At 33.6% G+C, this 11,522-nt stretch overlaps 1 long non-coding RNA gene across 1 annotated transcript; it reads right to left on the bottom strand.

Moving 5' to 3' along the window:
• Nucleotides 1-1,170: 1,170 nt before the first annotated feature.
• Nucleotides 1,171-4,081, bottom strand: LOC148873916 (uncharacterized). The gene is made up of 2 exons (XR_016108860.1): nt 3,938-4,081; nt 1,171-1,465 (listed from the first exon to the last, which is right to left on the bottom strand). It is a non-coding gene; the product is annotated as an uncharacterized LOC148873916 (long non-coding RNA).
• Nucleotides 4,082-11,522: the final 7,441 nt, after the last annotated feature.

Below are 11,522 nucleotides of genomic sequence, written 5' to 3'. Positions count from 1 at the left end.
ATTTAGACAACCAACGACGCTACGAGTTCTCACCCCAGTCTTAACCTGTCCATAATGCACTAACCGAAGCAGGATTCCATGTTGCCTTTGGAATTTACACCTATCTTGCCACGTGGTAAATTCTTGAACCGTTTAGAGTTTTATCCAAATTAGGTACTTTGTGTGTTCCTTAGGGGTTGTGATCAAATATAAATGAACCAAGCTAATACTACAACATCATCATCTAAGCTTAATCCCAGTTACATGGGGTGGGATGGCTTGAATGTTGATACACATTTTACATATGTCCTGACTTAAAAAAAAAAAATTAAGAGTATCTCACCCCTTTGAATCATGCGATACACAATTTTTTATGTACCATGCATATAAAGATGGAAAAATTCTCCATTAGTATTTTGTACTTTGGGTCTAGTGTCATTTTGGTCTCCAAGCTTTAAAATGCCACAATTTAGTACTCAAACTTTTAAAACATGATAATCCAGTACTTGCCGTTAACTAGCTGTTAACCAGCATTAAGTGGTATTTGAAAAAGACACAAATGCTCTTCAAGTGTTATTTAATTTTCTTTATCAACCATCTAAACATTGACAAAAAATTAATAGTCCCAAAACTTTGTCTTTTCTATTCAAGAAAGTTGGGGTCACATTTGAGTGGGCATTTTGGTGACCTCAACTTTCTTGAAGAGGCAAGGATTTGAGACTATTAATTTTTTGTCAATGTTTAGATGGTTAATAAAGAAAATTAGATGACACTTGAAGGGTATTTGTGACTTTTTCAAATGCCACTAACGGCTGGTCAACAGTAGGTACTGGATTGTCATATTTTGAAAGCACAAGTACTGAATTGTCGCATTTTAAAGTTCATGGACCAAAGTGGCGGTAGGCCCAAAATACAGGGTAGGTACTAATCGGGAATTTTCCCTATGAAGATTTGTTTGGGCTGTGTTTGGTTTGAAGGAAAAAGTAGGGAAATAAAAGAAATGGTAGGAATTAAAACCATTGCAAACCTTGTAAAGGTTTCTCTATTTTTCCTTTCCTTTTCTTACCTTTTCCTTCAAACCAAACATAACCTTAGTGGCATATGCAAGATGAACCAATCTGATTAATAATTCTAATATAATTAAATATTTAAAAAATAAATAAATTGTGATAAGATATATTCAACAAAAAGTCTTGACAAGATATAAAATTTCTCATATAATAAAATTACTGAAATAATATGCCGCAGATGACATTAACAAACAGCTATTGAGCTACATATATTCTTAATTATCTATCAATTTCTCTGAATTAAAAGGCTCCTTCTCCAATACACATACATTTATGAAAGCCTGTAATACAACCACACGCCGTAGCTATAGTTCTTTGTCCATATATCCTCTCGCATGAATTTACACAATCATCTATCCTGCATCCATTTGGCATTTCTATCACACGCTTGTACACTTTATATGCATTGCTGAACCCTACCAAAAGCAACAAATGTTGTCAGCTTTTTCAATTTTAGGGTCAAATTTGGGCTTAATGGGCCCAGGCCCAATTCAGTGGAAATTCTTCAAATTGGGTGAATTGGGATTGGGAAAGCACTCCATCTGCTACAAACAGGGTATGCATAATACGGAAGAGTAAACACACCAGTGATCCGTACATGGGGCCTGGGCTCCAAGTGTACAAGTCACGGGTGTGTTCGTTCTTGATTGGTTGTATAGCCCATTGTACACACTTCTGTTTGTAGTAGATTTCGGCCCAGCTTTTATTTTGAGAAATTTTTAGATCAAACCAAACCATTTTGTTACAGTTGGTCAGGATTCTACTACGTTTTGGACCATTCAATTTTTCTTTGATTTCTAAAATTCAAAAAGAAAAAGAAAAACCGAATCAAAATCATAAATAAAAATTTGAAATTATCCCATACTGAACCAGACCATTTCTAAATCCAGACCAGACCAAACAGTCAATTCAATTTGGTCTGATTCAGTTTGACGGTCTTGATGGTATAATGATAATCAACGTTTTAAAAAATGACCCGGAAATGGAACCTACTGGTCACTGGTTTTTGGGTCGACGGTCTGACTGTCTGATTCGAATGGATGGCCCCGTTCTAACAAATAAATTAAAAAAATAAAAAAATAATTAAAAATAAAAAACAATAAAAAAACCGTTAATGGGTCAATGGGTCGATAGTTTGACCACTTGGGTCAACGGATTATTGACTTTTTTAACAGTTTTTGGCCAAAAACCAGATTTAAGATAAAACGGAACCGATTACCTAAACAATTCCCAGGTCAAACGGTCCAACCGTCCAGATCAACAGCATTTCGAAAACCTTGATGATAACACCTCTAATCAAATATAATTATTCCTTTTATATCCTCTCTTGCTCGGTCTTACTTTTTGATCAAATTCAACTTTATTGAAAGACTACTTTTGTTGCAACGAAACATGTTAAACGTCTCTTACAGTGGATGTAGTCCTTACCAAATATGATTAGACACTAAGGAAATGAGTGCTTACTCAATCATTTCGAGCCTCGGCATGCAAACCAACTGATGAATGGGTCAAATCCTAGGCTTTTTAGCCACAACACTTACACGAGTTTGCCGGGAGCAGCATGGGCTGGATTAGCCTTGATTTGACCCAATTCAAAAAGGAAAAAAAGGTTTGGGAACCCATTTAACTTTGGATTGGATAAGGGTTGAGGTGTTAGGCTATCCAACCTTTTTTTTTTTTTTTTTTCTTTTTTTAGGCCAATCCAAATTAATCCCAATTCATCATATTTTCATGTTATTATGTGTATAATGTCAAGGTTTTGAAAATTGGTCTAGAAATGGAATCATTTTAGCCATCGATTTTTGGGTTGAAAGTCTGATTTATGATATTTTTAAAAAATTAAAAAAAAAAATAATATTTAAAATAAAAAATAGCTTAAAACCATTGTTTAGGTCGAATAGTTTAATGGTTCAACCTTTTAGGTCAATGGTTTGTTGGCCTTTTCAAAGATTTTTGAGAAAATTTAGGCCAAGTAAAAAATAAAATCAGATAGGTGAGCATATTCCTAAGTCAAATGGTTTGAAATGCCCCTATAGGGGTGTTTCAGGGTCTGACCTGTTTCAGGTGGTAGACAGGCCTTAAACTGACATCCCCTCTGAACCAATTTGAGAAAAAACCCTAAAAAAAGAGAAAGCCAAGATACAAGCTGATACGCCCCAACCTTGGTCTGTATTATATGTATGTCTGTATCAACAAATTTAAGGGAGAAATTTTTCTAATCAGATTCAAGTATGTTACTTCTAAAATACCATAAATTTTGTCTCTGTACATGTAATAATGCTAAAATCATGAAACCTTGATCCACTAATCAAGAAACTGAACCAACCCAAACCTGACCCAACACCAATCAGAAAGATGGGATTGGATTAGGGTTAGGGCTGATCTAAAACTCACCTAACCCAGCCCTACTTGCACCCATAACCCCAAATATGGGTTGGGATAGTATTCCTTGAATACCCAACTTTCATAGATGCAGTGCATGGATTTTATTTTGTCACATTAATCCTTCATTTTTTATTAAATATGGAATATTTTTTTATGGACTCATGGGGCAAAAACACATTAATATATTCTTAAATCTTTTTTTTTACTCAGATTTAAGATTTAATATATTCTTAAACCTGAGCACTAACATTGTTATCGAAAACAAATTAAGAGCATTAACATAGATTAAAACCCACGTGAAATCCATATAAACCACCTTGTGTGGACATGAATTCTCTCTGGCACAGTGAACAGAAAAGAATCCCCTTTGGAAACCGTTAAAACCTTCAAATGAGTGGCCAGCATGGAACTTACAGGAGAAAGTACGTGATCAAGACCAAAACCAAAACTAGAGGAAATATACAAAAGCCAAAGCAACATAATTCCAGAGTTACAGAACATACCCAGAGGAAAGACGAGAAGAACAATAGAGAACAAAGCGACAGCAATAGACCCTTTTGTTCTTTCTTCTGCCATGGTTAGCATCTAGACTTCTCTAGTTCTTTTCTTCCCTCCTTTGGTTGAGATTGGAAGAAGAATTAATGAGCAGAGATTCATTAGGGAAGCAGATATTTATAGCCATCCCATTCTGATATCGTTAGTGACTTATTGAATGCAGAAATCTTCTTAGATCTGCTGGAAGTGAGGGCACACAATAAAGAGATTCGACCATATCATATTCTTTTTCAGTTTCAATGCACCTAAATGAAATTTCAACAGGACACCACCTTGTCATTATCTTATCTTCCTTTCTTTCATCAATCGATCAGTAGAGAGAAAAAAGCGAGAATTAACTCTTATGGAGAATGATTGTCTAGTCTCACTCCTGGGTTTGTGCGATGTAACCTGTTGAATGATTACAGAACAGCACGGAACTCAGAACACAGTCTAGCCAATAAAGACAGATGCAGCCAATGAAGGTTTTTATACTGGGGCTCACCTCTGGCCGCAGAAGGTTGGATTTCTTTCTCTTTTTTTTTTTTTTTTTTTGGTTTTTGGCATTATAGATTGCTGGGTTAATGGCGTAGATAGTGGGCCTTAATTATCTTTTCCTTTATTGAAGCCTTAAAAGGCTAAATTCATTGATTCATAATGAAATTGCTCAGATTACAGATTCAAAGAATGCAAGTGGTGGCAAAAGCCGAAAAAAATGGACTAGATCTGAAACGAGCGAAGACAAAATAAAGAAGGAACTCCACTAGAAAACAGACCACACTACTAGCTAATTCATTCATCTGTTAAATACACCATCCAGATATATTGTAGTGAAATTTTGTGGACAGAATAGACTCGTGTTGACTTGATCATCATAAACCTAACCCTAAATAAAGAGTGATGATCCAATTAAGGTGATTATGCTCTTCTTAAAAAAAGAAAGCGTATCAAATAGCCTCATTATCATCCAAGCCTTGTCACAACTACATGGATTGGCTGCATCAATCCTATTTTGTCATTCCATTCCATTCAGTGTCATATCTCTTGTTAATTAATTATGAGTTCTTGAAGCATTTCATACTTAGAAAATTTGTAGTAATTTTAATTTTATGTATTTCTAAAAATTTGTTACAAGTTGAATGTTGTAAAGCATGGTTTTTTAAACAGACCCGGTGAGCGAATCTGTCAGGGGTCCGGTTACCGGGTCGAACACTCGGCCCGTTCTAACAAGAAAATAAAAAATTCAAAAAAATAAAAACAACAGTCAAAACCGTTTGAACGGTTAACCGCCTGGTTCAGCGGTTCGCTGACCAAAATCAATGGTTTTGGGGGGAAATCCGGTTTTTGGGGAAAACGGAACTGGTCACCTAACCGGTTCCTGGTTTTTCCGGTTTGACCATCCGGTCTGGTTCAGTTTTGAAAACCATGTTATACTTTTAGAAAAGCGTAACTAACAAATTTGCACGTGAAAATTTTAATTAGTTGATGATGATAATAATAATATGTATCTAATTTTTTCATATATTTGTACTTGTATAAGAACAATTCTTATTTATCACACTTGGTTTTGTTTAATATAATGAATATATAATATTAGATATGTGTTCAAATGTTTATAGCAAAATATATGTATTTTTTCATAAGTTTTGTATTTTTTTTATCCTTTTCAATTTTTATTTTTAATTATGACATAATGGGTTGATTCATTTGACTGGGATAGTTGAATAGATTACATGGAGCCTGAATAGAACAACTTTATTAATGAGTCAGTTTTAAAAACATGGGTTTCATATTGTTAAAAGTATCGGATATAAATCTAATTAATAGAATTTATTGGTGAGAAAAAATATCATAAATGTACAATTTAATTAAATAGAACATGGGAGTTAATACCTTAAATATAAGACTTAATTAGAAGGAATTTTTTATCCTCGCAATTTAGAGAGACTAAATTCAAAATATGAATGTTTTAATAAAACAATTTCGCCACAAGCATATCCATACTCAATGTTTTTAAAACCGATCCGAACAACGAACCGGTCAGGGGTTCGGTTCCCGAGTCGAACTGTCTGACTGTTTGAACCAAACAGATGGCCTATTCTGACAAAAATAATAAAAAAATAAAAACCAGCCAAACTATTGAACGGTTCAAACGGTCTAACTGATCACAAATCAACGGTTTTCAGGAAAATAATGGTTATAGGGTAAAACGAAACTGATCACCTGACCGGTTCCCAGTTTTTTTTGTCTGCCGGTCCAATTTTAAAAACCATAATCATACTTTTAATAGTAGCATAGATATAGATATCTAAAAATTTATTGTATGGCACTATAAAAACACTAAAAAAGGGGAAAATTTTGGAGTAGTGCTCCCCAGCTGCAACTCATTTTGGGGTTACGGGGTTGAGGTTCTGTTCATTACTTGTTACATGCGCCACATGCTAGTTATAAGATAATATTATTCTCCACTTGAGAGAGAAAGGGGGAGAGAAATTTCAAACTCTGCATTATGGTTTCATGATATACCAAAATACAACTGTCTGTACACTCCTAGGAAAGGGAATGGTGTTGCCCACAGTTTTAGCTCAGTGGAGCAAATGATAAAAAGAGTGTACTCTTTATCCTGGAAGTAGTCTCATCTTCCATGTTTCTACCTTTAATATAGAAACAAACAAACAAACATATTTAGTGATGCTGCCTTTGAATCTTGAACTGTCTGTGAAAACCTGTCCATCTCTTAAAAAACCACATGCTGTACCCCCATTTTCTTTATTTCCACCCTCCCTCTTCACCTTCATTTGACTTTGTTTTCTTCTTCTTCAATTATTGTTTGTCAGAAATTGTGTTCAGGTGGTGAATGAAGAGGAAAGGGGCATATATAGATGGTGGTAAAACATTATTATATTAGTTAGATTTGATAAGGATATGACTGGATAAAATATTGGATTCTAAATTTGCATTAAAAATTCCAATATGACATAATGCCACACCCTTAGGCTGTGTTTGGAAACGATGCAAATGGAGTATAAATTTTGATTCAGGGTAAATTTGTACTCTGGTTTATTTTTGTCCGTGTTTGATAACATTACATTTATGTATTGATAAATCACAGAAAATACATTTTTCAATGTATATTTGTATTAATACAAGTGGGTTTTTGATAAAAAAAAGGCATATGTTTTATTGAAATTCGTGTTTGCATTCAGTACGGCCAAGTCTATTTGGTAAGAAGGTAAATTTGTTAGTACAAAATTTATCCAACTTTACAATTTATATGGACCATTTTACACTTTACATATTTGCATTCACACTTATTTGCATCGTTTCCAAATGCAGCCTTAGTAATTAATTAAAAGGGTATATATCATAACTTGGAAGTGCTTTGACATTTTTAACTTTGCTTGAACAAAATTGTAGACTGTGTTAAAAATCAGTTTGGCCTCAGAAAAGGCTAGAAAAGTTGCATTTGGTTGCATGCTATTTGCACTGGTGTAAATGCATTAGAGTACGGGTGTTTGTTTCGGAATAAGGTAGGAGGAGGGTTATTTGTTTCAGAGTAAAGTAGGAAGCAAGATGATGTGATTCCCAATTTATATGAGAGAGAGTTGAGATAGGAGGAAGGTGGTGAAAATTTTGCATCAATTTTTTATACAAAATTTATACTGCTAGTGAATGCAAATGACTAATGAAACAGTAAATATAATTTTTGTATCAAGCAGGAGTGCAAATCATAGTTATGAACAAACAAATGTAAAACTGAATTGGATGCAACATTTGTATCTGATTTACATTTGCACTGCAACCAAATGAAGCCTTGTTTTTTATCCATGTCCAACATTGTGCAATTTTTTATATTTTTGTATTTTTATTATTTTATTTATGGTAAAATGGATTGACCGGCCATTTGACTCGAACCTATAGGAACCGCTGACAGCCACCCTAATAGAAAAGTAATTCCATTTCTGTGACAATTTTAAAAATATTGCTAAAAGGGTTCTTTAAACAATGGCTGAAATAGCTGAACTGAACGACTTTAGTGCATAAAGTAATTAACGAACAAAATATTTGAGATTACAGTAACCAACCAAACTTCAGTAAGAACCATCAAAAGAGCCCAACCTCTTGAATAGGAGATCTCATAAAAAATCGAAAACCAAACCACACAAAAAAATCCGGTTAATCAAACTGACCGGTATATATATTATAATAATATTAATTTTCATATATATTATATATTATCTATATATTATATATAAATATATGTATTATATATATTTCTAGTATTTATATTATATATTTATTTATAATATATATTATAAAATATAAAAAGAAAAAGCCGGATTAGTCAAAAACCGAATAGATCAACTGATTAACCAATTGATTTTGGTTCGTGGTTTTCAAAAACTGAAAGACTAATTTAGGTTTAGTTTGGAGAAAAGGCCCACGGTTTGGTTAATTTAACTATGAGCACCCCACTCTTGATCATTAACTTATTCGCTATATTCGTTCATAAACAGAGCAAAAAGTCAACCACTTTATCAAAACAGCCCTTAGGAAAGATTTTTTGAAAGAAAATTTCTAAAAGAAACCTAAATCCAAACTGTTTAAGAAATCCGAACCCATACAAATGGTCCATTCCTAAGTGTTGATTTTTTTTTTTTTTTTACATGGGTAAACTTTCACTGCAAAACAGATTTCATATCTAATAGTAAGGGTGTCAATGGACCGGTTTTGGATTGGACCCCGTCGAGTCTAAAATAAATTTAGACAAATTAAACAGACCAATAAGGCATATTGGATTGGACTTGGCCCATCTATAATAAATTTATATTGGATAGGATTGAATTTAGCCAATATCTAGTCCATTGATATACAATAAGAATATTGGTGTCAACGGACCAAGTTTGGTTGAAACCAGTCTAAATCAAAATGAATTTGAATAAATTGGTCAGTCCAAACATTGAATTAAATCAATCTAAAATGATTCAAAATATTCATTGAACTGGATTGGATTGGACCAAATCCAATCCAATTGACACCTCTATCTACTAGAAACCCTTCCTCAAGAGAAAAAGAAACCAAAGAAGTGAATGGCAAAGAGACTTTAGAGAAGCTTTTTATTTCTTTGTTTCTTGCTCTTTATAATAGTTAATAATAATGGTGATTTGAAGGTGCCAACTAGCTAGCTTGCTCGTAAGGTCTAGCTGGTTGTAGTGGAGACCTGTAGAGAGATCTCATCTTGCCAATCTTGTCCTCACCATGGTTGGTGGAATTCGAGGGAGGGTTAGATCGATTTTGTAGCCCATTTGCCTAGCAAGAAAACAATGATTGTTTGTATATTGGTGATTAGGTTTTCAAATGTAACACGTGTCATCTAATCAAGATGTTATAGAGGCTATATATGTATACCATCTAAGGTTAATTAATATTCCTTTATTATGATGTGATGTCTACGTATCATTTGTACATCAAATGTTTATGCTTATATAAACGTGATAGTGACATAGTTTGTATTTGTGCATGTGTTTGTGGATTTGGTAGGTGAGACTCAATTCCAGAGAGGATTTCCTATAGGAAAGGCATGACTTGTGAATTGGGCTGTGAATTAAGGCTGTGTTTGATAAGTTTTTTCGTACAATTTTTTGGGTTTTGTCGAGCTTAAAAATTTGAAAATCATTTTTTTCTATTTGGTAACCAAAAGTTTTTTGGGTTTGGGAAAGACCCAAAAATACCAGAAATACTAAATTTTGAGAAACTTCAAGTGAAGCTTTCTGGTCTTAAAATGTGATATATAGCCTTTAAACGTGTTTTTAAAAGTCTGATAGACGAACCACTTACCAAATGATTTTTATCTTTCAAGACAAGACCTCAAAAAGTCAATTTCTTAAAACCATGGTTTTTAAAACCGAACCGGTCAGGGGTCTGGTTACCGGTTCAAATGGTTCGGCCATTCGACCCGAATGATCGGCCTGTTCTCACAAAAAAATTAAAAAACTTAAAAAACGGTTAAAACCATTCAAACGGTTCGAATGATTAACTGGCCAATTAAATGGCTTGCTGATCAAAATCAATGGTTTTGAGGAAAAAAGTGAATTTGGGGAAAAACAGAACCGATTTTGACCGTCCAATCCAATCCGATTTTGACCGTCCAATCAATTAAATGGCTTGCTGATCAAAATCAGATGACCAATTCCCGGTCTTCTAATTCGACCGTCCAATCCAATCCGATTTTGAAAACCATGCTTAAAACCATACTTTGCATTAGGGTTTCATTATTTGCCAATATTTACAACTATTTTTACACTCCTAGGAAAGGGAATAATAAATGTTGCCCACCGTTTGGCTCAGTGGAGCATCGTAAGGAAGTGTACGCTTTTTGTTTAAGAACAAACAATTTTGGTTCTGCCTTGTGATTTGTGATTGATGTAAATGGTTGTTTTCATCTTCTATCTTCGATACAAACAAATTTAATCATGATGCTGCCTTTGAATTTTGAGCTGTGTGTGAAAACCCGTAGATCTGTTGAAAACCCTTAGTGTGTAATGTTTGGTTGCAGCAAGACCAATTAATTAACCAGCTAGGAGATGCCCACTGAAACTTTATATTAATGCTTGGTTTTGCATATATAGCTAGACAATCAAAGAAAGAGAGAAGATGACAAACATCTTTATGTCATTTTGCACTCAATTGCACTCCACTCAATCCCCCCTGTATTTTCTCCTCTTTTCTTCTCTCTTGAGTTCGTTATAAACTTTGGATTGTTTATGGGAGGTATCCATATTTTTAATGGAGTTTGGTAGTTTTACTGTTAGTGGGTCAAATCTTTATATATTTTGAATTGACCCCACAATTTTTTTTTGAGTGAATCAATTTTGAAAAAAAAAAAAGAATTTAAACCTAACATAAATTGTAAATAGTCACTAAAAAGATTTTAGAAGCCAAATAGGTTCAATTGCTCACCCTTACAACAATGTAGCTCCACCTATGCCAGTCATCATCATCCTTTATCTCCACTATCTTCTCCTTCCATTTGATTCTGTTGTCTTTTTCTTTTTAATTAGTCTTGTAAGAAGTTGTGCTCAGTTATATAGTGAACTGATGATGAAATAGAGGGGCATAGATGGGTGTTAAAATTTATAACTCATATTATTTGCAGCATAAAGCTTATAACTCATATATAGCCATACATCCTCCTCTGAACCTATCAACCCCTAATGAATTTGATAAATTACTTACCTGTGACATCACCCCTCTCCCTTCCCATATGAGGTAGGTGTTATATTATAGCACTTTATTGTACTAGTAAATTTGCACACGTGGCAATTTTAGATGATGTAGTAATATACATTCAAATATTATGTCCCAAAGAAAGTAATATTATGTCTATAAAATAATTCTATATTAGAGATGTTCTAAATGTTTTCTACAAATATTATGTATTCTTTTGTATATTTTGCAATTTTGTCTTTCTTTAATTTTTATTATTTAATTATGACATAATGGCTTGACCCATTTAATCCAAATGGTTGAATTGCTTACCTAATACCTAGACAG

Source organism: Nelumbo lutea, chromosome 1 (assembly GCF_056320005.1).
Source record: "Nelumbo lutea isolate HS-2025 chromosome 1, American lotus-T2T, whole genome shotgun sequence".
In the NCBI taxonomy this organism is placed as follows: Eukaryota; Viridiplantae; Streptophyta; class Magnoliopsida; order Proteales; family Nelumbonaceae; genus Nelumbo; species Nelumbo lutea.
This window is presented reverse-complemented; position numbering and strand designations above follow the sequence as displayed.